The 24,146-nt window shown below is 33.6% G+C and overlaps 1 long non-coding RNA gene across 1 annotated transcript in view; it reads right to left on the bottom strand.

Annotated features, from left to right (window-relative positions):
- LOC138829942 (uncharacterized) overlaps nt 1-24,146 on the bottom strand; it is an 84,379-nt gene that overhangs the window by 56,622 nt on the left and 3,611 nt on the right. The window contains exon 3 of the long non-coding RNA XR_011372802.1: nt 23,269-23,348. This is a non-coding gene — a long non-coding RNA (uncharacterized lncRNA). The remainder of the gene's footprint in view (nt 1-23,268; nt 23,349-24,146) is intronic.

Below are 24,146 nucleotides of genomic sequence, written 5' to 3'. Positions count from 1 at the left end.
GGCTGCACAACACACTGTTGAATTACCAGTGGGTCATGGAAGACATAAGAAAGGAAACTCAAATATTCATGATATTCAAAAAAATAAACACATAAATTACCAGCTCCTGTGGGACACAGCAAACACAGCAAAGTTTATAGCTTTGAGTTCCTACATCAACCAATTGAAGAGATCTGACACAAAGCCATAGAAACCATCAACAAAACAAAGAGTTGGTTCTTCAAAAAAATTAAGAAAAGTGACAGACCCTTAGCAAATGTTATCAGAAAAAGAAAAGAACACACACAAAACCTTTATGCTAACAATTTTGAAAATGTGGCAGAAACGGACCTTATCCTAGCAAATATTGACATGCCAAAACTAAACAAAGATTAGTTAAACCATCTTAACAGGCATATATCAAGCATTGAAATAGAAACAACAATAAGAGACCTCCCATCTAAGCAAAGCCCAGGACCAGATGGATTTACAGTGGAATTCTACAAGGCCATCAAAGCAGAGCTCACACCAATACTTCTCCAAATCTTCAATGAAGTTGAAAGAGAAACTTCACTACCGAACTCATTCTATGAAGCCATCATAATGCTCATCATACAACCAGCCCGAAACTCATCAAAGAAAGGGAACTACAGACCAATTTCATGGATGAACATTGATGCACAACTTCTCAACAAAATTTTGGCCAATGGACTTCAACAATTCATCAAAAAATTCAAACACCTTGATCAAACAGGATTCATTTCAGGGATGCAAAGCTGGTTCAATATATGCAAATCAATTAGTATAGTTTATTACATCAACAAGAGCAAGGAAAAGAAACACAAGGTTAATCTAAATAATGCAGAAAAAGCATTTGACAAGATCAAACACCGCTTTATGATGAAGGTCCTGGAAAAAACAGGAATCCAGGGAACATTCCTCAATAAAGACTTTATATGACAAATTTACAGCCAGCGTTATATTTAATGGTGAAAATCTAAAGCCATTTTTCTCTTAACTCAGGAATGAGACAAGGATGTCCACTTTCACCACTTCTCTTCAATTTAGTATTAGAATGCCTAGCTACAGCAATAAGATAAGATGCATATATAAAAAATTATCCAACTAGGAAAAGATGAAGTAAAACTCTCCCTCTTTGCGAATGACATGACTCCACTCCCAAATTACTCAAGCTGATACAAAATTTTGGCAAAGTATCAGGGTATAAAATTAACCCTCAAAAATCAATGGTATTTCTCTATGCCAATAATGTGTAAAGCGTGGCTGAAACGGGAAAGCAACTCAATTTGTAATAGCCCCACAAAAAATAAAATACATAGGAATTAAACAAAGAAGTGCAGAACATCTATGATGAAAACTTTAAAAACCTGAAAAAGGAAATCAAAAAAATCAAAAAAAGGAAATCAAAATGGAAAAACAACCAATGCTCCTGGATTGGAAGGATCAAAATTGTAAAAATGGCAATACTTCCCAAGGCTATCTACAAATTCAATGTGATACCTACGAATATTCTAACCTCATTCTTCAAGGAAATAGAAGAGGGATTCCAAAAATTAACATGGAACAATAAAAGATCACGCATAACAAAAAAGATCCTTAAGAGAAAGAACAGTGCTGGAAGAATATCAATACCAAATTTCAAACTCTCTTGCAAACCCATATTAATCAAAAAATCTTGATACTGGCACATGAACCGAACTCAGGAATAATGGAATTGATTTAAAACCCCAGAAATGAATCCACAGACCAATAGCCATCTAACTTTTGCTAAGGGAGATCAAAAAATAGAATGGAAGAAAGACAGCCTCTTCAGTAAAGGGTGCTGGCAAAATTAGTTAATCACTTGTAGAAAAATAAAGCTAGATCCTTATCTATCACCCTGAACCAGAATCAATTCCAAATGGATCAAAGACCTTGGAGTCAAAGCAGACACTCTGAAAACATTACAGGATGGAATAGGAGAAACCCTATGTCTCCTTGGCACGAAAAAATTTTTTAAATAGAGACCAAGAAACACAACAAATTCACGAAAGGTTGGACAAATGAGATTGCATGAAATTGCAGATCTTCTGCATTGCAAAGATCACAGCTAGCAAGACTAATAGAAAGTTCATGGGTTGGTAGAAGATCTTCACTAGCCATACAATGGACAAGGGTCTCATATCTAAAATATATCTTGAACTCAAAAAATTAAATTCCCAATAACAAATCCTCAAAGAAAAAAATTTACATTTAGTAAGTGGGCTAAAGACGTAAAGAGGAAAGAAGGATGGCCAATAGACACATGAAGAAATGCTCAACCTCTCTAGCCATAAAAGAAATGCAAATCAAAACAACATTGAGATACCACCTCACCCCATTTAGAATGACTATAATCAAGAACTCTAATAACAACACATGCTGGAGGGTATGTAGACAGAAGAGAAGCTCTGTGCATTGTTGGTGGGGGTGTGACATTGTCCAACCACTTTGAAAGTAGTATGGAAGTTACTCAAAAGATTCCACATGGAGCTCCCCTATGACCCAACAATCCAAATTTTGGTCATTTACCCAAATGATCACAAACAAGACCCTAGTAAATCTACCAGCACAACTATGTTTATTGCCATACTATGTTTATTTACCATACCTAAGTTATAGAACCAACTAAGATACTCCTTATTAGATGAATGGATCAAGAAAATGTGGAATATATACACAATATAATTCTGTGCCTCCATCAGAAAGAATGGCACTGCCCCATTTGTTAGGAAATAGAAAGACTTGGAAAAAACTCTATTAAGTGAAGTAAGCCAAGCCCAAAGAAACATAGGTCCCATGTTTTCCTTTATTTGCAATAACTAGTATATGTCTGAGAGAAGCAGAAAAGTTCAGATAAATTGATGTTAGGTGAAATGAACCCCAAGATAAGGATCCAAATGTTTTTTTTTCTTATTTGATATTGTTTCTAACATATTTATAAGATGATTTATTTTTGCTTTGTATGTCCCTCCCACAAAGTATAACCACTGCTTTCACTGTAGTTGTTGGTATAATTTGTGGAGGAAATCAGAAAATCAAATTTTTAAAATAGAGATACAGATGGATACATTGCAACAATGAGATGTCCAAGTCACTATGTCAAACAACAAACTTTACAACTTTGACTGGGGTGAGGGGTAGTTGGGAGGGTGGATAGGGGGTGGGTGTGAAATGGGAAGGAATGGGAAAGGGAAACAAAGGAGGAGGCAACAATGTTTGCTAAGAAATGTACTTATTACCTTCCCCTAGTAATTGTAATAGTGTTTTCACAATTAAAAAAACATAACCTGAAAAAAATTTCATATGTTCCTAGACTACATTATTATGACAACTATGGAGAAAATACAAACCCACGTAATATTCCTCAATATAAAAAAGACTGCATATAAAAACCTGATAGTTCCCTTGTGCTTAATGTTGAAAAGGGGAAAAAAAGCCATTTCTGCTACAATTAGTAATCAGGGACTGAATCCCTGCTCTCTACTCCTCTTCCTTATACAAATGGAATTCCAAGCTAAAGTACTTCTGTAATGTATAAAAAAAAATGGGATCCAAAGAGGGAAAGAAGAAATGAATCTCTACTTTGCAAATAACTTGATCCTCTACTGAAATACATAGACTACAGTCTCAATTCCCTTCTCTGTTCTAAACATTTGGCAAAGTAACAGCGTTTACAACAAACACAAAAATCAGCAACATTTTTGAACGCTCAAAATGAGAAAAATGAAGTTTAAACCAAAAAGGCAGCCACTTTTGTGATGGCCACCAGAAGAAAATACACAGAACTTCATGTAAGCAGGGAAGTGAAGGACCTCTGTGAGGAACACATTAATCATCTGAAACTAGAAATTAGAAATTAAAGTATATTTCATTACGGGAAACTGCACATGCTCCTCTATTGGAAGTATTGATTCAAGAAATTTGGAAAACACTCAAAAGTTACCTCCAAATTCCATGCTGTACCGTTCAATTTTCCTCAAATATAATTTAATCAAAGAGAAGAAGTAATCAAAAAAGTCACATGAAATATAGAAGAAAGATAAAGCCACCATAAGCACAAAAGTCATAGTAAGCATATTAATAATCCAATGCAAACTCTATTATTAAGCACATGGAAACACCCCCAAATACACACACACACACACACACACACACACACACACACACACACACACACACACATAAATTTAGAACTGGCACATAAACAGGACTAAAGACTAATGGAATTGCATTGAAGATACAGATTAGTGGCCACCTAAATTTCTATAAATGTGCCAAAATCATCAGATAGAAGACAGGGAAACTCTTCTCAATATGGTGCAGGTAGAAATATCTATACATGCATGAATAATGGAAAGTAGATGTTTCCATTACAATTTGAACTAGAACCTAGTGCAAATGAAACAAAGGCCTCAAAGTAAGTTTATGCATCCTGAAATATGACAGTATTGAATAGGGGATGCCATATTGACCTGGATACGAAGGTCAAAATTTAGAAAATAACAAACCAGTCACAACGAATCAAAGGAGGGATAAATATATGGGACTGCATTCAACTAGAGAACTTTTATATGGCAATAGTCAGAAGTAGCAAAATAAATAAAAGTACAAAACCCACAATTTCAGAGATCATCTATTGAACATATCATTTTACAACATTCAAGGGCCACAAAGCTCAAAAAATTAAATCTCCACAAGAACAAATTCACAAATCCTCAAAGAAGCAACTGCCCAATAAATAAGTGGACTAAAGATACAATGAGATATTTCCCTAAAGAGGAAATAAGAATGGTTAATAGACACAGGAAGAAATGCTCAACATCTATAGCATAAAATTAACACAGATCAAAACAACTATGAGATTCCACCTCATCCCAGTTAGCATAGCTAGAATCAAGAACTCCAATAACAACGATGCTAGAGGGGATGTGTACAGAAGAGAAGCTCACTGCATTGTTGGTGGTAGTGTAAACTTGTTCAACCACTTTGGAAAGGAGTATAGACTTTCCTGAAAAGACTCACATATATCTCTCCTATGACCCAGCAATCCCACTTTTGGACATTTACTCAAATGATCACAAACAAGACCATACTAAACCTATTAGCACAATTATGTCATAGAATTATTTATCATAGCTAAGATATAGACCCAACCTAGATGCCCCTCACTACATGAATGGATCAAGAAAATTTTATATATATATATATATATATATATATATATATATATATATATATATGTATATATATATATGAATTCTATGTGTCCATAAGAAAGCATAATTTCGTCCCATTTGTTAGGAAATGGGAAGTTTTGAAAAAAATTACATTAAGTGAAGTAAGTCTGGTCAAAGAAACCTAGGTCCCCTGGTTTCCATTATTTGCAATAACTAGTATATGTCTAGGACAAGAAGAAAAGTTCAAAAGCTATGTACATTTGATAAGATAAAATGATGTTAAGCGAAATGAACCCCAAGATAGGGACACAAGTGTTTTTTTTTTTTTTCTTTCTTGTCATGGTTTTTAATTTATTTACAATGTAACATGTGATTGTTTGGTTTTTCTGTTTCTCCCGAACCTGTTTTCACTGTCTTTGATGTCAGTGTACTGTCTCTTGTATATACACTTGGCTAATTTGGGGAGCGGAAGGGAAAAAAATTTTAAATAGCGATACGGGTTTATCTATTGTAACAATGAGATTTACAACACACTATTGAAAACTGAACTTCATAATTTTGGCTGCGGGGCAAGTGATGTGTGGTTGTGGAGGTGGAAGGGAAGGGGTGAAAGGGGAAAACAGAGGAAGAGGCAATAATGGTTCATAGGAAATGTACTCATTACCTCACTCATGTAACTGTAACTCTTCTGTACAATATTTCTACAATTAAAAAACAGTAAGAAACAACCACCCATCTGGGCATCAGTGGCTCATGCCAGTAATCCTAGCTATGCAGAAGGCTGGATCTGAGGATTGGAAGTTTAAAGCTAGCTGAGGCAGGAAGTCCGTGAGACTCATCTCCAATAAACAACTAGGAAAGCAGAAGTGGTTCTGTGGCTCAAGCCATACAGCTCTCACCTTGAGCTTAAGAGCACACAGAAAGCGCACAAGCCCAGAGTTCAACCCTACGATCGAGAAAAAAAAAAAAAAAAACAAAACAAAACACAAAAAGCAAAAAACAATCACCCCATTTATATGTTGTCAAATTATCCAACAGATTCCTCTGGGTATGAAATAAGAACGATCAGTAAAAGAATGACCAATAGATGTATGCAGAAATATTAATATTTCTGGCCATAATAGAAAGGCAAATAACGTCAGTGTACATAAAAAGATTGTGTTTATCATCAGCATGAATTTCTTGTTTTATTTATTTATATTTTATTATTTTTATTGTGAAAATACTGTACAGAGGGGTTACAATTACATGGGCAAGATGAGTATATTTCTTAACAAGCATTGTAGCCTCCTCCTTTGTTTTTCCTTCCCACCCTCCCCTCACAACCCCACCCAATCCTCCCTGCCCTCCCCCAGTTGTAAAGTTCATTTTTCGACATGAATTTCTTTTTTTATATGTTTTTATTGTAAAATGACTGTACAGAGGGCTTACAGTTACATGAGTAAAGTAGTCAGTACATTTTTATCAAGCATAGTTGCCTCCTCCTTTGTTTTTTGCCTACCATCGCTTCTTTCCCCACCTCCCCAACTACTACCCACCATTGAAGGTTTAAAGTTCATTTTTAAGTTAGAGTCTTGAACATGTCCCTGTTACAATTGTATCCCAATTTCAGCATTTTGTTTTTTTCCTCCACTCCCCATATTAAAAAAACGTATAAAGAGGGAGGAGACAAATCAAATACAGTGAAAACAGGAGTTATACCATGGGGGAGTAACATACTAAAGAAACAAAAAAAATCATGAACTACATTTTAAATATATTAAAAACAGTAGCAAGGAAAAAAAAACTATTTGTGTCCATATCTTGGGGTTCATTTTGCTTAACAACATCTTATATGGTCATATAAATATAGCTTTTCACTTTTTTGCTTCTCCTAAATTTATACTAGTTATTCCAAATAAAGGAAACCGTTGGACCTATGTTTCTTTGGGTCTAGCTTACTTCACTTAATATATTTTCAAACTCTTTCCATTTCCTAACAAATGGGGCTATGACATTCTTTCTCAGAAAGGCCTAGAATACACACACACACACACACACACACACACACACACACACACACAAATAGATGGATACATATTATTTTTTAATCCATTCATCTACTGATGTGCATCTGGGACGGTTCCATATCTTAGCTAAGTTAAATAATGTTATGGTAAACATAATTGTGCTGGTAGGTTTAGTATGGTCTTGGTTATGACCATTTGGGTAAATGACCCAAAGTGGAATTGCTGGGTTACAGGGGAGCTCTATGTGGAGTCTTATGAGGATCCTCCATACTGCTTTCCAAAGTGGTTGAACAAGTTTACACTCCTACCAACAATGCAATAAGGTTCCCCTTTTTCCACATCCCCTCCAGTATCTGCTGTTATAACTTTTTTATTATCACCTTTCTAACTAATTTTCTTTGAATTTTGCTAAGGTATTTGTTCAACCCAAAATAAAAGTGTACGTTTTTGAATACCATAGCTCATAATTATTCTATCCTCATAGGTTTTTGTTAATGTAGCCTTAATTTATTTGTCCTCTTTGATACAACTTTTATTGAATTTGTTATTTTTGATATTAATATTTTATCTTTTAAGTTTTTATTATCCTATCTGTTGATATAGTCTGTTAACCTTGAATGTGGCTATTAATAATTATACAAATATCTACTAAAGAAAAAAGAATAAATGTTGCTAATAATAATGGTTAGATATTAGCTTGCTCATGTAGCAAATGCATTATTCTAACCAACAAGATTGCTGATATAGAACAAAGCAGCTTCCTTGCATTAACATCAATTTTGTCTGTGAATCTGAAACAACTTCCAGGAATAAAGGAATGTGAATGAAAACTACACTGAGATTCCCACTGACTCTTATTAAAAACAGGTTATATTTAGAAAAGAAATCATATCAGAACTGGCACATATGTGACCAAATGGGAACACTGCTAGTCTGTTTTAAGAATGTAAATAAGGTCCATCCACCTTGGAAAGCACTCTGGAGGTTCCTTTTGTATTATAATCATGAACATTGTATCACTACCTACTATAGCTAAGGTATGGAACCACCCCTGGTAGATCAGACCCCTTTGGCATACTATATATAATCATTTTTACCATAACCATTTAACCCATGTTTACATCTTTTAAATTGAATAAAGGCATCTGACGCCAAATAGATTTGAGTAGATAATGGTAATGAGGAAAATGATAAAAAGATTGGTACTTAATTCTGGAATTTTTCAGCTTTTTCCTTCTTTAAAAAAACTAATTGTCTGTCATTAGGCCTGAACTCTGTGCCTCGGCACTGTCCTTCAGTACTTCAGCTCAAGGTTAGTGCACTACCACTTGAGCCACACAACCACTTCTGGCTTTTTTTATGTTGCTAATGAATCAAACCCAGAGTCTAATGAATAATTGGCAAGCACTCTACTACTGAGCCAATTTCACAGCCTAAAAAAATCTATTCTTGAGTTCACCATATAAGTAATTTTACCAAATGAACAATCATGATGTTCACATGTTTTAGTTTGATTTGAAAACCAATTTCTGATTAGAATATGTTAGCTATACTAACGCATACACACATACACAAACACACACACTCACATTGCCCCACCAAAAATGCACATTAAAAGAATGAATATGCAGCATATTACGAACACAAGTTGCTACAGGAAGGAACCCCAGCTTGAAGAGTTTTTCATTCATTCCCTCACATCTTCCTGTGCCTTGAATAATTTACATTAAACTTATTCAAATATAGAAGACCAGCTTTCAGGAATGAACATTGAAAAATAATAAAACACGATGCACCTTAATTCCATCTGAGATATTGTAAATTTTAGACCTAATTCATTCGTGCATATACTTGAAGCTACACAATCTTTATGTGCTCCCAACAAATGAAGACTGATGCTGATTTTTTTTAAATTTTCTCATTGAAAGAATTTGGGTTTGGGTTGTGGCCGGTTTTCAGAGTAGGTCATGGTCTAATTGGACAATGTAGATAACCACTAGAAGAAAATACTTGATTTCTCTCATCATTTTGTACATTAGATTATTTATGTGCAAAAAAACTTGGTTTGAAAATAGTCATACCAAAATCAATGTTCTTCTCTCTATATGGATCATATAGATCATATGAAATTGTTAGGAGGTATCAAATATCCTAATTATGTATTTCATAGTGTATGAGGTATACAGAAAATGAGGCATCCTCATAATGGACAAAGAAATAATAAAATTAATGGAATGGTGGTTACCATAAAGCAAATCATGCATACATTTTGATGATTTTGTTACAATTCCTAAAGTATTAAAATATACACGCAAAGTTGATATGGATAATGTTGACCAAGTGAGAAATAACTGCAGGTGTTTGTGTCTTCAACAACTATTTAAGAATAATTATCTATATACTTGCATATAGAATGATATATATTCAATGTAAATTGTATATAGTTAGTAGAGAAAATGAAAAATGATTCTTCTGATTCCATTCAACATATAGTATTTAAATTGCAGTTGAGTCAATGAGAAAGTTTTCAAATGGAGGCCTTTTGACAAAGGAATTCAATTAAGTTCTACTTATATATTTTTGATGAACTAAAGTCAAATATATTTCTCTAGTTTAGAAATAAATAACCCAAATACCCATGGGTATATGAAATGAGAAAATGACACTGGCAAATATCCTCAAGTAATTATGTGCTCTGCTCAACTTATTGCTCCATGAAAAGTTGATTATTGCCAAATGAGCAAATGAAGAGTAATCCTAGCTACTCAGGAGGCTCAGATCTGAGGATCATGGTTCAACACCAGCCCAAGCTGGAAAGTCCGTGAGACTCTTATCTCCAGTAAACCACTAGAAAACTGGAAGTGGTTATGTGGCTCAAGCGGTAGAGCACTCCCCTTGAGCTGAAGAGCGCAGGACAGCCCCTAACCCAGAGTTCAAGCTCCACGACCGACCAAAAACAAGAAGAGTAATCGTCAGACATTTTCTTCTTGGACAAGTCACCAGAGGTTCCTTCCACTGTTCTAAGATATAGTTCCACTTAGAAACTTTTCTCACAATACGAAATTGAAAATATTATATTTCTGTAAGTTATCATGTTCATGTGAATATTTTGTCTTTCAATGTGATTCATTTATCATTTATATAGTAAAACCTAGAAATTTATTTGAAATACACTAATTCTTTTCAAAAATATATGAACAATATTGCATTCATTCTACTAGGATAAAAGGATTGATCTGAGAAAAACAGAAAAATACTTCCATGTTTACTTGGATACTCACATTTTGTATATAGCATGAGTTTATCGAACAAATTTGAAAAGTGCAAAGAGTTTAAAATGTAGGAATACATAGATATTACATCTTGAAAATAGAAATTGTTCAACCAAAAATGAAAAGGATATTTAGTCTACTCATTCCATTTATGTTAGTAATTATCACCCCACATAGAATCAGAGTTCAATCCAAAATGGTTCAATCCAAAATAGTTAGGAAGGAAGAAGTTTATTGAAAACAGTATGCTTATTAGTAATTTTATATAGTTTGTTTATTTTCTTCTCACCCAGGTACATGAAATCCACGTGAAAACTGCATTTCAGTTGCCTGTTGTGGCAGGTTTTGATTGTGACCACAATTTTTGGGGCTATAAATATAAACAACCACAATTGCTATATGAGATACAAATACATTGTAGGTGCAAGATGAGGTCTAAGTTCAGGTACTTTGTTGTCATATATTACTTTGAACAAGATATATCCAAGTTTATTGAAAAAACTGAAATATTGCTATGAAACTGTGAACTAAAAATAATTACCAATGATTGTAATGCAACAAGAAGAAATTTTAAAGATGCCTCTTTTAGACATGTTTTGTTCACTTTGGTTTTAATTGCCAGACTTCAAGTAATAGGGTGGATAGGATGTAAAGATTTGCAATTTAAGGATAAAATTATTGAGCAAAAACTCGATGAGTGAAAATGACAGTACAAGGTAAGATTTATGCATGAAATATTGGAAAACTAAAGGAGCTCTTTATACTAACCTCAGTCATCCTAAGAGAACGGATATTTCCATGGTACCAAGTATTGTTGACTACACAAGCAGGGAAATTGTATATCAAGCATGGGAAGGTCTAAAGGGCCTAAACTACTGTAGGGCTTGTGCTACAAATGAAGCTTAAGTATACTTTCCTTATTAGACTTTTGTTCCATTCAACATAGCATATGCTTATGGTTTGATTCCATGGAACTCAATGATAAACATTGAAAGGGCACACAGCCAAACTGACAGAAATGTCAACATGATTCTATGCAACCAATTTTGTCATACAAAAAATGAACGTTTTATATTTTGATGACTGAAATTGTAGAACATTTCTAGATTATGGATTAAAACATTAAATAATTGAAAATTACTCTACAAAATTCTCAGTCTTACACTGTGGACCAGTAGACATAAGAAGCTCCCTTTACCAGTATCATGTCATTTACCCAAATCATGCCACAGACTTGTAACTTGAATAACAGGAAGAAGTATGACTTACCAAATTCTTATGAAATATTTAAAGTATAAATGTGAGGAAAGTGAGGGTATGTTGAGACTCAATTTCAGAAATTTCAACTGCATTTCCAAAGGGAGAAAACTATTTAATTGTGTAGTTAGTTGCTTAGAGTTACAGTAAACTATAGGATATAGGACACTAAATTTGTGAGAAGCCAAACCACTGACTTTAGAGAAACTGAGGACAAAGTATGCTATATAAAATTGGGTGGTGAAAAACATTAACTAGTACATGGTAGGAGACTGAATTGAGACTTTTTGATGTGTGTCCAAGTAACGTAAACAACCAAGCAGAGCTTATCCTCTGAAAAGAGAAGGACTAACATCAAGTAGGTACCCAACAGCAGTTGTCACCTGCTTGCAGTGTGTGCCTTCAGGATGGGGCTACAGTTATTGTATCATTGATAGAACCATAATTTCTTTGTCATGATTACTCAGTTTATTGAACATTGTCCCACCTTATGGCAAATCAATGCTTTCCTGCAGGAGAAAATGTTAAAAGCTAAGGTTGCACAGCATGCTCTATTTTTTTCCATTTATATTTCCCAAGAACTCTGCTATTGTTCAGTAGCATTGAAAATTTTGTGGCTTTACCACCCTTTCTAACTCACATATAAAAAGATTGTACTGCTTTAATTTATTTACCTATGCCTACCTTTCTCTCTGCTTTGATTGGGACACTAATTGCCAGTGCAGGTTTTCATCTTTTTAATGGCCCTTTGCATGAGAACAGGAAATGAGAAACCCATATATTACAAAATTAGACCTAAAACTGTGTGCATATAGGGCAGTAGAAAGCCTGACTTCATAATGACCCCTCAAAATTCTCAATCACCTACTGAAGACATGTACTCATTGGAAGAAGCTTTTATAACTATTATTCACTTATCCAAAAATTACTATGCTCTTCTACCTGGACTATGAGGTAGCAGGAATTATTTCAGTTCCTTTTTAAACATTTTTATTGTAAAAATATTGTACAGAGGTGTTAACATTACATGAGTGAGTAATGAGTACATTTCCTAGTGAGCATTGTTAATTCCTCCTTTGTTTTTCACCTACAATCCATTCCTGCTCCAACTCCCCAACACCTCCTCAAACACCCAAATAGTATAGTTCATTTTCAATATAATGTCTTGTACATCTCATTGTTACAATGTGTCAACCAGTATCCTGTTTCAACAATTCTTTATTTCCCCAAAATTAGAAAAAAATTAGAAAACTTTATATACAAGCTGCAGGGCACCGTCACCAAATACAGTGAAAACGGGTTTTACCTTGGGGCAAGAGAAACAAATACATCACATAGTAGAGTTTAGAACCATTAAAAAACAACAGTAAGAAAGTGGAAACAAGTTTTGTCCCTATCTCCTTATATTGTCACATGTACATAGCTTTTGAACTTTTCTGCTTCACCTTTAATTATACTATGTATTGCAAATAAAAGAAACCAGTGGACCTATGTTTCTTTGGGCCTGGCTTACTTCACTTAATATAAATTTTTCCAAGTCTTTCAATGTCCTAACAAATAGGGCAATGCCATTCTTTCTGATGGGAGCATTGAATTCATTTCTAAATGAGGATTAGAAGCATAAAAGTGGGGATAGTGAGGAATAGTGAATATTGTGAAATAATGAGTTTGTCCAGTCTTGAATAAAAGTAATTGTTAACAAAGTAATTGCCTACAGAAAGGGAATATTAGATAAGAAATATATTTCACTGTATAGATAGTAAATACTGTGTAAAAACTGTCTAATCTTAAAACAAAGAGGTAAATGTTAGCACAATATTTGAGGTATGTTTTTTCTCATAATACAATGGTTACAAATGAAAAACACTGGCTATAAATATAACGTCACTTTAATGAATACTTTTCAATTGAAAGATGATTTTCCTACAATATCTTCAATATTTTGGAAACCTGCTTACTGGTTTTAGATCTTTTAGATTATTATGTTTTAGATAATTTTCATTTCCCTTCCTCATTGATATTTGGGTTTCCTCCTCAGGAGAAAGCAACATCAAATTGGACAGGAACTTCATTGCAAATCTTCTCTTTGTAAATGATGTGAAATTTCTTGCATGTTGTTTAAATACCCATGGAAAATTTCCAAGTTACAACTATTCTATTAGAGAAGAATAAGAACATCTGACTGCTGGTGACTCAGGTCTGTAATCCTACGTACTCAGGAAGCTAAGACCTGAGGATGGTGGTTCAAAGCCTGAACAGGCAGGAAAGGCTGTGAGACTTACTTCTCCAAATGACCACAAGAAAACTGAAAGTGGTGCTCTCTCTCAAGGGGCAGAACTCAAGTCTTGAGCTAAAATGTGCAGGGACTATGCCCCAAACACACAGTACAAACTTCAATACAGACCAGAAAAAAAAGGAAGAAGAAAAGCATTCACAATATATCTGTGTATCATTGAAGGTCTACAAAGCATAACGTTTGGCAGAATTGTTTCAAATTACTCACAGCCTTATGAGAAGATGGCATTTCTTGTAGGAATTTGTATAGAAAACTTTACCAAATTACGAAGTTCAGAATCAATTCAAAACTGTCCTTCAAAAAACTCTCAAACACATTACAAAGGGGTTTCCATATGAGAGAGAATGTGTGACATTAATGGCATTTTCCTACATATACCATGATTCTTAATAATTCATTTTGTACTATCAAGAGTCTTCCATGAACATCTTACTGACAGCAGTACAAAAGAATCTTCACCAATGTACAAAAGAATCTTTGGGGATATTGAGACCACAACATGGAATTTGGACCATGTGTCTCCTGAGAATGCAAAAGGTATATGACTGTTTTGTATATGACTGCTACAGGGAATTGTCAAGGCAGATATAAAAGAATCAGCTGTTGTTCTTATCTTAGGGGGAGTCAAGAATCTTGACTATTTTACACAATGACTAATTGTGCCTAATTGGAGAACATTCAATCAAACAAAATGTGGGATTGAAGAACATGCAAGACATAAATACATCTTTCAAAGACACCTTGGACATAATCACTAATTAGCATGTCTAGGTTGTTGGGTGAAGTGAGGAAGGACTGTTTCCTAATTTCTAAATGGAAGTGGACCCCTAACAATAGTTACGTTTATCTGGGAATAATATGTTCCATTTCACGTATTAATAATGTATAAAGTAAAAAATAAAAGAAAAGTATAATAATATTTGATCCCTAAAACAAATTTACCATCAACTTCTGTGTTCTAAACAGAAGAATGGGTAGGAAAATTTTATGATTTTTTAAACCACGTAATTTTGCAACATACTTTTCAAGACACAAGATTCTAAATCATCTCAATATTTCTCATGTGTCATCTAATCTGCAGAAGAAATCTGTGACTTCTCATTGCCTGTGGAAGGGCAAAAATAAATTCTAGCAGGGGTATATACAAAATCCAACAACATATACTAGATTTAGGGGATATTATACACTTTTTGAAGATACCATATTTTGTAGAGCAAATCTGTAATTTATCATACAAGGATATGTGCATATTTTGAAAAATTTCAGCTATATTACTAAAATATTCTGGGAAGATTAATCTCTAAGTTTGGATTATAATTCAAGGCCATTCATGAAACCATATCTGATTAATTTTTATTTTCAACTTGTGTGTTATTTGCCCTTTATATTTATGCATCCCCCATCATCATTTTAGAGTTCATTTTGCATTCCTGGCTCAAAACATTCCTACTGCTAAATGGAATAGCCTTTCAAGTATATTTTAGGAAGATCTCACTTGCCAAAAAATATTTAATCGTCGTTAGGATTCCTATGTAATCAAAAGACTTGAAGTTTTTTACTACAGATGTGAGAATCTTGCTTATAGTTATGATAGCTATGGAAACGTAAGAGTTTCTGATTTGGGGATTATTTGAGAATCAGGTTCTCTCCTGGTTTGAAATTTGAGATGAGTATTGGGATTCCTACAGAAGTATTTGAACAAAAATGATTTGAACATTAAATTGTCAATGTTGGCTTTGAACCTGATAACTAAAGGAATCCTGTGTCTTTTCTATGCTTTCAGGAACATAAAGAGATTAGAACTATTTCCAAGTGTCTGTATATGTAATACCAACCCATTAAATTATCTACATATAAATTTATGAGAATTGAGATTAGAATTAGGGATTAGAATTACATATGTAAGGAATGAATACTTTTCTTGTCATATGTTCTTATCCACTGTTGATTTTTCCCAAACTGTTTTTTGGCCTAAAATCTCCATCCCCCTCCCACCAGTGTAATGTTTATTCCCAACGTGTGGTTTTGTTGGGATTGTTCTTATTTGGTTTGCCCATTGTCCTTTGTCATAGATTTAGATGTTTTCCTTCCCATGCCTAACTGGCATTAACTTAAATGTAATAGTGTGTACCAAAATCAAATATAGTGACAACATTGTACAAAACATAAGAAAATAAAGGAAAAACGCTAGTAAAAAAGAACTAGCTTCACATAATACATTTTAAAAAATCAAGAAAGAGAAACCAAAGGATTTTTTTTTTATTTCAGAGTTCATTTTGTTTAGCCTACCATTCTATGGTCATATATGATCCTCTTCTAGGGCTAAAATGGACATGTTCCACTTTTTAGAAATAAGAGAAACCATGGAGTCTATGTTTGTTTGTGCCTGGCCCCCTTTAATTCATGTTATTTTTTTAAAAGTCTTTCCATTTCTTTACAAATGGCACTATGTCATTCTTTCTCATGGAAAATAGAATTCCATTTTGTTTATATCCCACATTTTCTGACCCATTAACCTACTCTCAGGCATCTGGAGTGGTTCTTGGTTTTCCCTATGGAATGAAAATGACTTTGCTATTGTAATGGAATGCAGTGGAATCTCAATGTTGACTTGATTTGTCTTGATTATATTGTCAGAGATATTGAGCATTTCTTCATATGTCCTTTGGCCATTCTCAATTAGCCATCTGAAATATTTTTTAAATATTTAGATTTATCATAGAGTGGATTTATCATTCATGATTTTTTTGGTGAGGTGTGGGATTCACTTTTTGAATTTTGATTATATTTCATCACTTTTTTCTTTCTTGGCTAGTGAAGATCTTCTCCCAGTCTTTTGCTTTCTACTTACTTACTTAGGTATGTCCTTTGTTATGAAGATGTGCAGGTTCAAACATTACAGTTTGTCTAACGTTTCTTTGACTTAATACATTTGTGCATGTGTAATGAGTTTAACTCTGTTATAGGAGCCGTAGTATTTCTATATTGCTTCCATTCAGAGTATTTTCCCTTACTTCGAGACTTTTGATTCATTTGGAAATTGTATTGACACAAGATGATGTATAATGTAACATGTATTACAATACCATTTATTGAATATTGCTTTTTGTTTTACTGCATTTATCGTGCTTCTATTTAACTTACCTAATGAATGCTCATAGTATTTTTTTCTTTAGAAGTGACATTTAAAAAATAGATGCCCTATTTTATCTTTTTGTCTTACTTGGTATATGTCCAGTTTCATACTAGAAGAAGACTGCAGGAGCTTAATTGCTATGTACATAAGAACAAGAATTAGGGTAAGCAAAATGAACTCCAAGAAACATGAGGATTATTATTGTTGGTGTTTTTTTAATATATAAAAAGTATTTATTTTTCTTCCTTTTTTCCTTTATTTTTCATAGGGTTTCTCCCTTTTTGTCACTATATTTGATTTTGGTAGCATGTGGATTGTATAAACGTTAATCTGAACAGGGCAAAGAAGGGGAATCAAAAGTTTTGAGATACAGAACAACGGGTGAAAGAATGCCACAAAATTTCTCAGAAGACAACATTTGGACATGGTATTTACAACTGCGGAAGGAGAGATTTGAAGCAGAATAAAGTGTAAAAAAAATGGATCGAGTAACATATGGCAAGAAAACGATTCACTACCTTATGTACATAATTATAATCACCGTGTACATCACATTGACTAAGTTTAAGGAAATAGAAAAGTATTGATACATTTGTTTTAATTTTCGTAAGTTTACAAATGGATATGTATGTTGATTGGTTTGTATTCTATATATGTACAGACATGTGTTCATAGATCTGTTCCTTTCACATCCCTACCAGACTAGAAAAGACACTGGTGTCCCTGAGTCTACAGGTTCCAAACTATCTTTCATATATTAATGTTGAATTCATTCCTGCTATCTCTGAAGAAAAACGAAGAAACATTTGATTTTATACAATATGTGCACAAATATGGCCATAATCAGAAACTCACCCTTTTCAACACCATTAATAAGCCTGAGCCACATTCTCAAATCTTTAACTTCCTCATCTGTACCAAAAAGATTCAAGTCTACTTATTGCAACAATTTTATTTATTTATTTATTTATTTATTTATTTATTTATTTATTTATTTATTTATTTATCAACAAGTTTTAACGAGGTGGATCTTCCTAAAATATGTTTAAAAAACTATTCCATTTTGCATCAGGAATGTTGTGGACGCAAGTGACAAATCAACTATAAATATATGGAGCATATATATGTCAGGGAAATTACACACAAGTTTAATATGAAGATAGTCATGTAATATGGTTCAATGAAAGTTACAGTCCACTCTTGAAACATTTCAGAAATATATTTAGAAATTGCCAAAAAATGCATACCCTGTTGCACTAAAAATATCACTTTATTAGCACAAAATTATGCTAGCTTCACAAATTTCAATTTTCCACCTCAAAAGAATACATGTTGAATGTTATTTTGTGTACACATACATTAGCCTGTTTTTTCTGCCATAGGTTTTGGAAAGAATTCCCAGAATCCTTCTTTAGATGATATTCCATGTGGAAATCATTGAGATAGATGAGAATCTTGTATAGTAGGAAATATACTTCAGAATGTTGGTTGAAATATATATACTTCAGAATGGTGGTAGAAATTTTAATGGCCATTCTGTATGGAATAGATAATTGCTGTAAGATTTGTATAAGAGGTCTAATATCATTACAGTTTTGTTATGTATTTATTAGGCTCTGAAATTATAACAATATATATGAAATCAAAGATGATATTCACAGGCAAGTTTAAGGACAGTGAAAAATGAAGTATGATTGGTCTCTATTGGGAAACAAGTATAGATATCGATTTGATGTTTGAAGTTTGTATACTCCACCCTTACCATGTGTATGTGGAAACTGCCAAGGTGAATTATAGTAAGAACATAAACACTAGAGTTTGCTTCTGTATTCAAGGTAAGGATGAACGGGTAGTGAATAGTTAGTAGAAATCAAAATGAATTCATATGCTTGAGTGAGCATCACAATATATTTACAAATGTAAGATGTAAATGAAACAATGAGAAATGGTTTGAGCTCATGGTTTTTTCATATAATGATTCCTGCAAAGAAAGAAGAGAAAAACCTGAATTCTACATATGAACAAGAACTTCACTAGTAGTTCAAGAAATATCCAAAAACTTATAAGAGCATAACATCAGTTTTTTTTTTAATATGCTTGCTTCCAATTCCATTTCCATTGAAATTTGATCCTGGTATACAAACCTTCTCACAAATTACACTTGGACACTCTCTGTATCAACACATTTAAACTTTGTTGATCATCTAAAGTGTGACCCTAGTCAATCTATTACTTGAACTATTACTATAACTACTTGAACTATTACTATTACTGTCCATTTCTTTAAATCTTACTCTAATGTCATCCATTTAGACTCACCCATGTCTTGGCACAGATTCTGAAATATGTCTCATAAAATTTTCATGGATGTGTCTTGCATGCAGGAAAATAGGAAGAAATAGTTCACATGGTTGTATAGAAAAGAAAATCCATAGTGGATTTACTATATGATATTACAATGAACTGAAATCAACATGATAATTTGATCACCATTTCAATATTTGTGAATGGGTACATAAAAAGAAAATACAGAGAGTGATTATTTCATGAGATGGATCCTACGAAAGGATACATGCTTTATGGTAGGCAAGTAAAATGTGAAGGGAATAGCCTGTAAATACCTTTAGGTTCAATTACAAGAAATATTCCATGGCTCAAATAAATAAATGGCTTTTTCAATTCTTGTGTGTGGACAAAAAAGGACAATGTGCATTGTGAAGTGGTATTAGGTAAATATATTCAGCACTCTGGAAAAATAATTAACTTTTAAGAAACACATGCATGTCATCTCTCAGTATCAACACTGACATGTTGGACTTTGAAATGAACACTGAACTGAATATGGCCATTAACTTAGGGTAGGATTTGTTCATTGACAGCTTTCTCAAATATGTATGGTTATGAGTATACTATGCCAGAGCCACACCAACATTTGGAATATATTGCTGGGATCAAGCCTAGGGCTTGAATATCAATGGCCCAATCATTGATTCAAAAATACTCATTACCAAGGAAGACACAGAAAAACAATCCTTGATTATCTGTGATTAATTTTTATCATGATTGAGTAAAATCAAGAATTGATTTTATCTTCACGTTTCAATTCCAAAAATCATAGTAATAAGCCCTGATTGAACATATGGGTGTTGGAACAGAGTAAGGAAAATTGTACATTTCAGTTTGTGCAACACAGACACAAAATTTGCATCTACAAATGGGCAGGGAACAGAAACATCTGATCACACACACAAATCAGCACACACACACATACACACACAAATATAATGGCAAAATAGGGTTGGACACAAATCAGCAAGTAACATTTCCTACAATGTCACAAATTTGCTCATGAATTTACAGGTTCTCTAATATTATCCTCTTTTTAGAAGCAGGAAATTTATGATTCCATAAGTAAGACATATTTGCATAAGGGAACATAATTAGTAATTCCATTAAGTCACATTAAGTGTTCTAATAAACAACAAAGTAAGGAAATATCACTGTCCCATCAAACATTACTCTCTGAAGTTCAGAGATAAAATACAAGATGGTACAATGAGGGAGTGAATGAAAACTAACTGGCGCTTATGTGGAAGGAAATAATTCAGAGATTTTGGAAATACCAGTGTGTACGGGGCACTGTTGAATACTGCATTACATTTCTGTCTTTGTTTATTGTTATTTTTGGTCGTCGGGCTTGAACTTTGGGCTTGGGCACAGTCCCTGAGCTCTTCAAAGCTTTAATGCTGTACCATTTGATCTACAGTGCCACTTCCAGTTTTGAGGTGGATAATTGGTGCTAAGAGTGTGACAAATGTTACTATTGGGCTTCCCTGAAACCTGATCCTCAGATCTCAGCCTTCTACAGGTTCCTAAGTGACCTATACCAGGCTTCGTTTTTCTGTCATCCAGAGTGTGCTGATGATTTTTCGGGTTGTATGTTCCCAACATTCATGCACACTGCAGGTCAGTGAGTAACCATGCTTTTCCTTAAGGTAAACAGTCTATATTATTCGATTTTGAGAGGATTAATTCCACAACTGAATCTGAAACAAATCCTTGACTTTTTAAATCTGTATAGATCCTTATGTGTCAAATGCTTGAGATGATAGAATTAACAACATTGTCACCTGGCCCGGCTCAAATGTGGTTTTATGCCAAAAAAATAATTTTCCATGTCATATTCATTCTCCTCTACATGACAGAGGATGAGAAACTCCCTAACTACAAGAATAAATATATTCTGTTGGTCAAATAACTAATTGAGCTGTTCAGTTTGTAAACAGGATGAATTTTATTCCTCTTTATAATATTTATGAGTTAGAAAATTAGATGCAAAGGTGAATTTATCTATTCCCATTACTCCTCTTCAGCACTTTCTTCACTATATAAACTGCCAATTCATCCTTCACATAATATTGTAATATATTTGACAGACAGCAGACAATTGAATACAAAATCTTAGTATGCTTACTACCTTTTCATGGGAAGAATATAGGAGGCCCAACAGTGATGACAGGCGAACATAAATACAACTTGGTCTTACTTTCAAAAAGCTTTTTTTCTGGATTGATCAGAAAAGAATATACTTGACAAAAAAATACATGAAGAATCCATTGTCTCACTTATAAAAAGATTGAGACCTCATTATGGCAAGCAAGACAAACTACATGATTCTGGATTGAATAAATGCTTATGAAGAATTTCAAACAAACAACAGTAATGTTCACTTTTTCTTGTATTTGCCACCTTACCATGTCAGAGAAACTTGATGTTTTGACATTCCATAAAATAAAAGTACAATGTATTTTGTTACCTTAGAAAGACAAGTTCATTCTAGCAATTACAATTCTTTAGTCTCATAAATACTCACTAAGAAATAGTATAACTTTTGTAGTTACACATCTAATTTTGATTTTCCAATTTATACCATATCAAATGTGCATTCATACTTTATACAGGACTGTGCATGCTTTGCTGGTTTAAAAATAGTACTAAATACATTTCATTAATAAGTATCTTTGCAAAGTGTAACTTGTAAACAATCTCAAGTATCTCCGCAGATATTTTTATACTAATTCCTGGAGAAAATTTAAATCAGATAGTCGTTACTATAATATTCATTAATTAATTTCAGAATGAAATATACAAACCGTAAGTTTGTATATGTATCAAATACCAGACACTGCCATTTACACTGTCATAATTGATGTGATAAGTGAAACCTTAAACCATAAAAATGGGGAAAAAAGGATTAGTCCAATATAACAGTGTTATCTATGGCTTCCTGAATAGATTGATTATAAGAGAATGAGAAGAACATTCATATAAGGTAATTTGGGTGATTACATTTATTAACGTTCCTAATGAATATATAGTTGAATTTTGCCACCAATCACAGGTTCACCAGTTCAGAGAGCAATCCAAAAATTTGGTTGTAGTGAGCAAACTATATGGGTATATTAAACAGAAATTTTATTTATCTTATTTCTTCATTTCTTCATGTTGAAAGACAATAGTGCATCATAAGAAAACAGCATTTTGTTTCCATGTTTTTGCCAGATGATTTGATTGTGCCACACACAAAACTTGGCCTAAGACCTTCCACGGATTCAGCCCCTAGTAGAAATACATATTGTGGAAATGGTGCTGTGGCTTCAGTGATAGAGCACTTGCCTTGAGCTGAAGAGCTGAGGGACAGTGCCTAGACCCAGAGTTCAAGCCCCATGATCAACAACAAAAAAAAGAAATACATACTTGTTTGAAGTGCTAGATTAGATTGGCTCTAATATTTATGCATTGATAAAGAAAAACAACAAGGTTAACAGCCATAACAGCCTTACAAGATACATTTAGGTTGATAATAAAGATTTAAAGGGTGATTTTTTAACCATGTGCAAAAACATATCATTGCAATGTTTGACATGGTTTTTAGTCATTTAGGACTACATATCTCCAGATATGTTATTGATGTTAGCATACAAGACAATCAAAGTTGAACAAAGAATTTGAATTTCACTCCTAAAGGAAGAAATCATACAACAGGCCAAGATAAGTTGAGATTCAATAATGGAAAATGCAGAAAAAGCAAGCTCTTTACCTTTATCCCAGTCTTCCTCAGAGGAAACATATTATCATTTATTTTCAGAAGTCTTGTCTTTTCATTCCAAGTGATGTTGACTACAAGCAAACACAAATATACCATCAGAGGAAGATAAAGATGCAAATGCCCTACACTGATCTGGATTGTGTTTTAGGTGTCAGTCTTAACTACATCATCCTCAAGGAAAGTTTTGTCCATACAAGTTGCAATATGTTTACTGAATTAATTTCATGGAACTAGGTGGTGAACATTGAAGGGACAAGTAGCCAATTTGGCAGCAATATCAAGATGATTCTTTCTAACAAAAGGTCACATATGAAGAAATATTTTCAAATTTTCTCTGTTTTTAATTTTTTGGGCAGGATGCTTACCATGGGCTTGACACTATGCCATATGTACTGTGCTAGTACATACTTTTTAATGCATATTTTTATTGTAATCCTACTGTACAGAGGGGTTACAGTTACATGAATAAGGTACATGAATGAGTACATTTCCTATCGAGAATTGTTACCTCCTCCTTTGTTTTTTTCCCTAAGATCCTTTCCCTCCCCATCTCCCGAACTCCTCCTCACGGCCAAAGTTGTAAAGTTCGTTTTCAACAGAAGTTCGTGGATATTTCATTGTTACAATGGGTCAACCTGTATCCCAAAACAGAACACAGCTCCTTGATGACCCAGCAATCCTACTTTTGTGCTTTTACCAAAATAATCATGAATAAGACCATAGTAAAGCTACCATCATTATTTACCATACCTAAGATACGGAACCAACCAAGATGCCCTTCAGTAGATGTATGGACTAAGAAAATGTGACATAGATAGATAGTTAGATAGATAGATGGATAGGTAGATAGATAGACAGATAGATAGATA

This window comes from Dipodomys merriami, unplaced genomic scaffold, assembly GCF_024711535.1.
Source record: "Dipodomys merriami isolate MVZ:Mamm:240054 unplaced genomic scaffold, mDipMer1.0.p SCAF_18, whole genome shotgun sequence".
Lineage (NCBI taxonomy): Eukaryota > Metazoa > Chordata > Mammalia > Rodentia > Heteromyidae > Dipodomys > Dipodomys merriami.
Note: the sequence above shows the minus strand (reverse complement) of the source record. Positions and strands in the feature narration are given on the sequence as shown.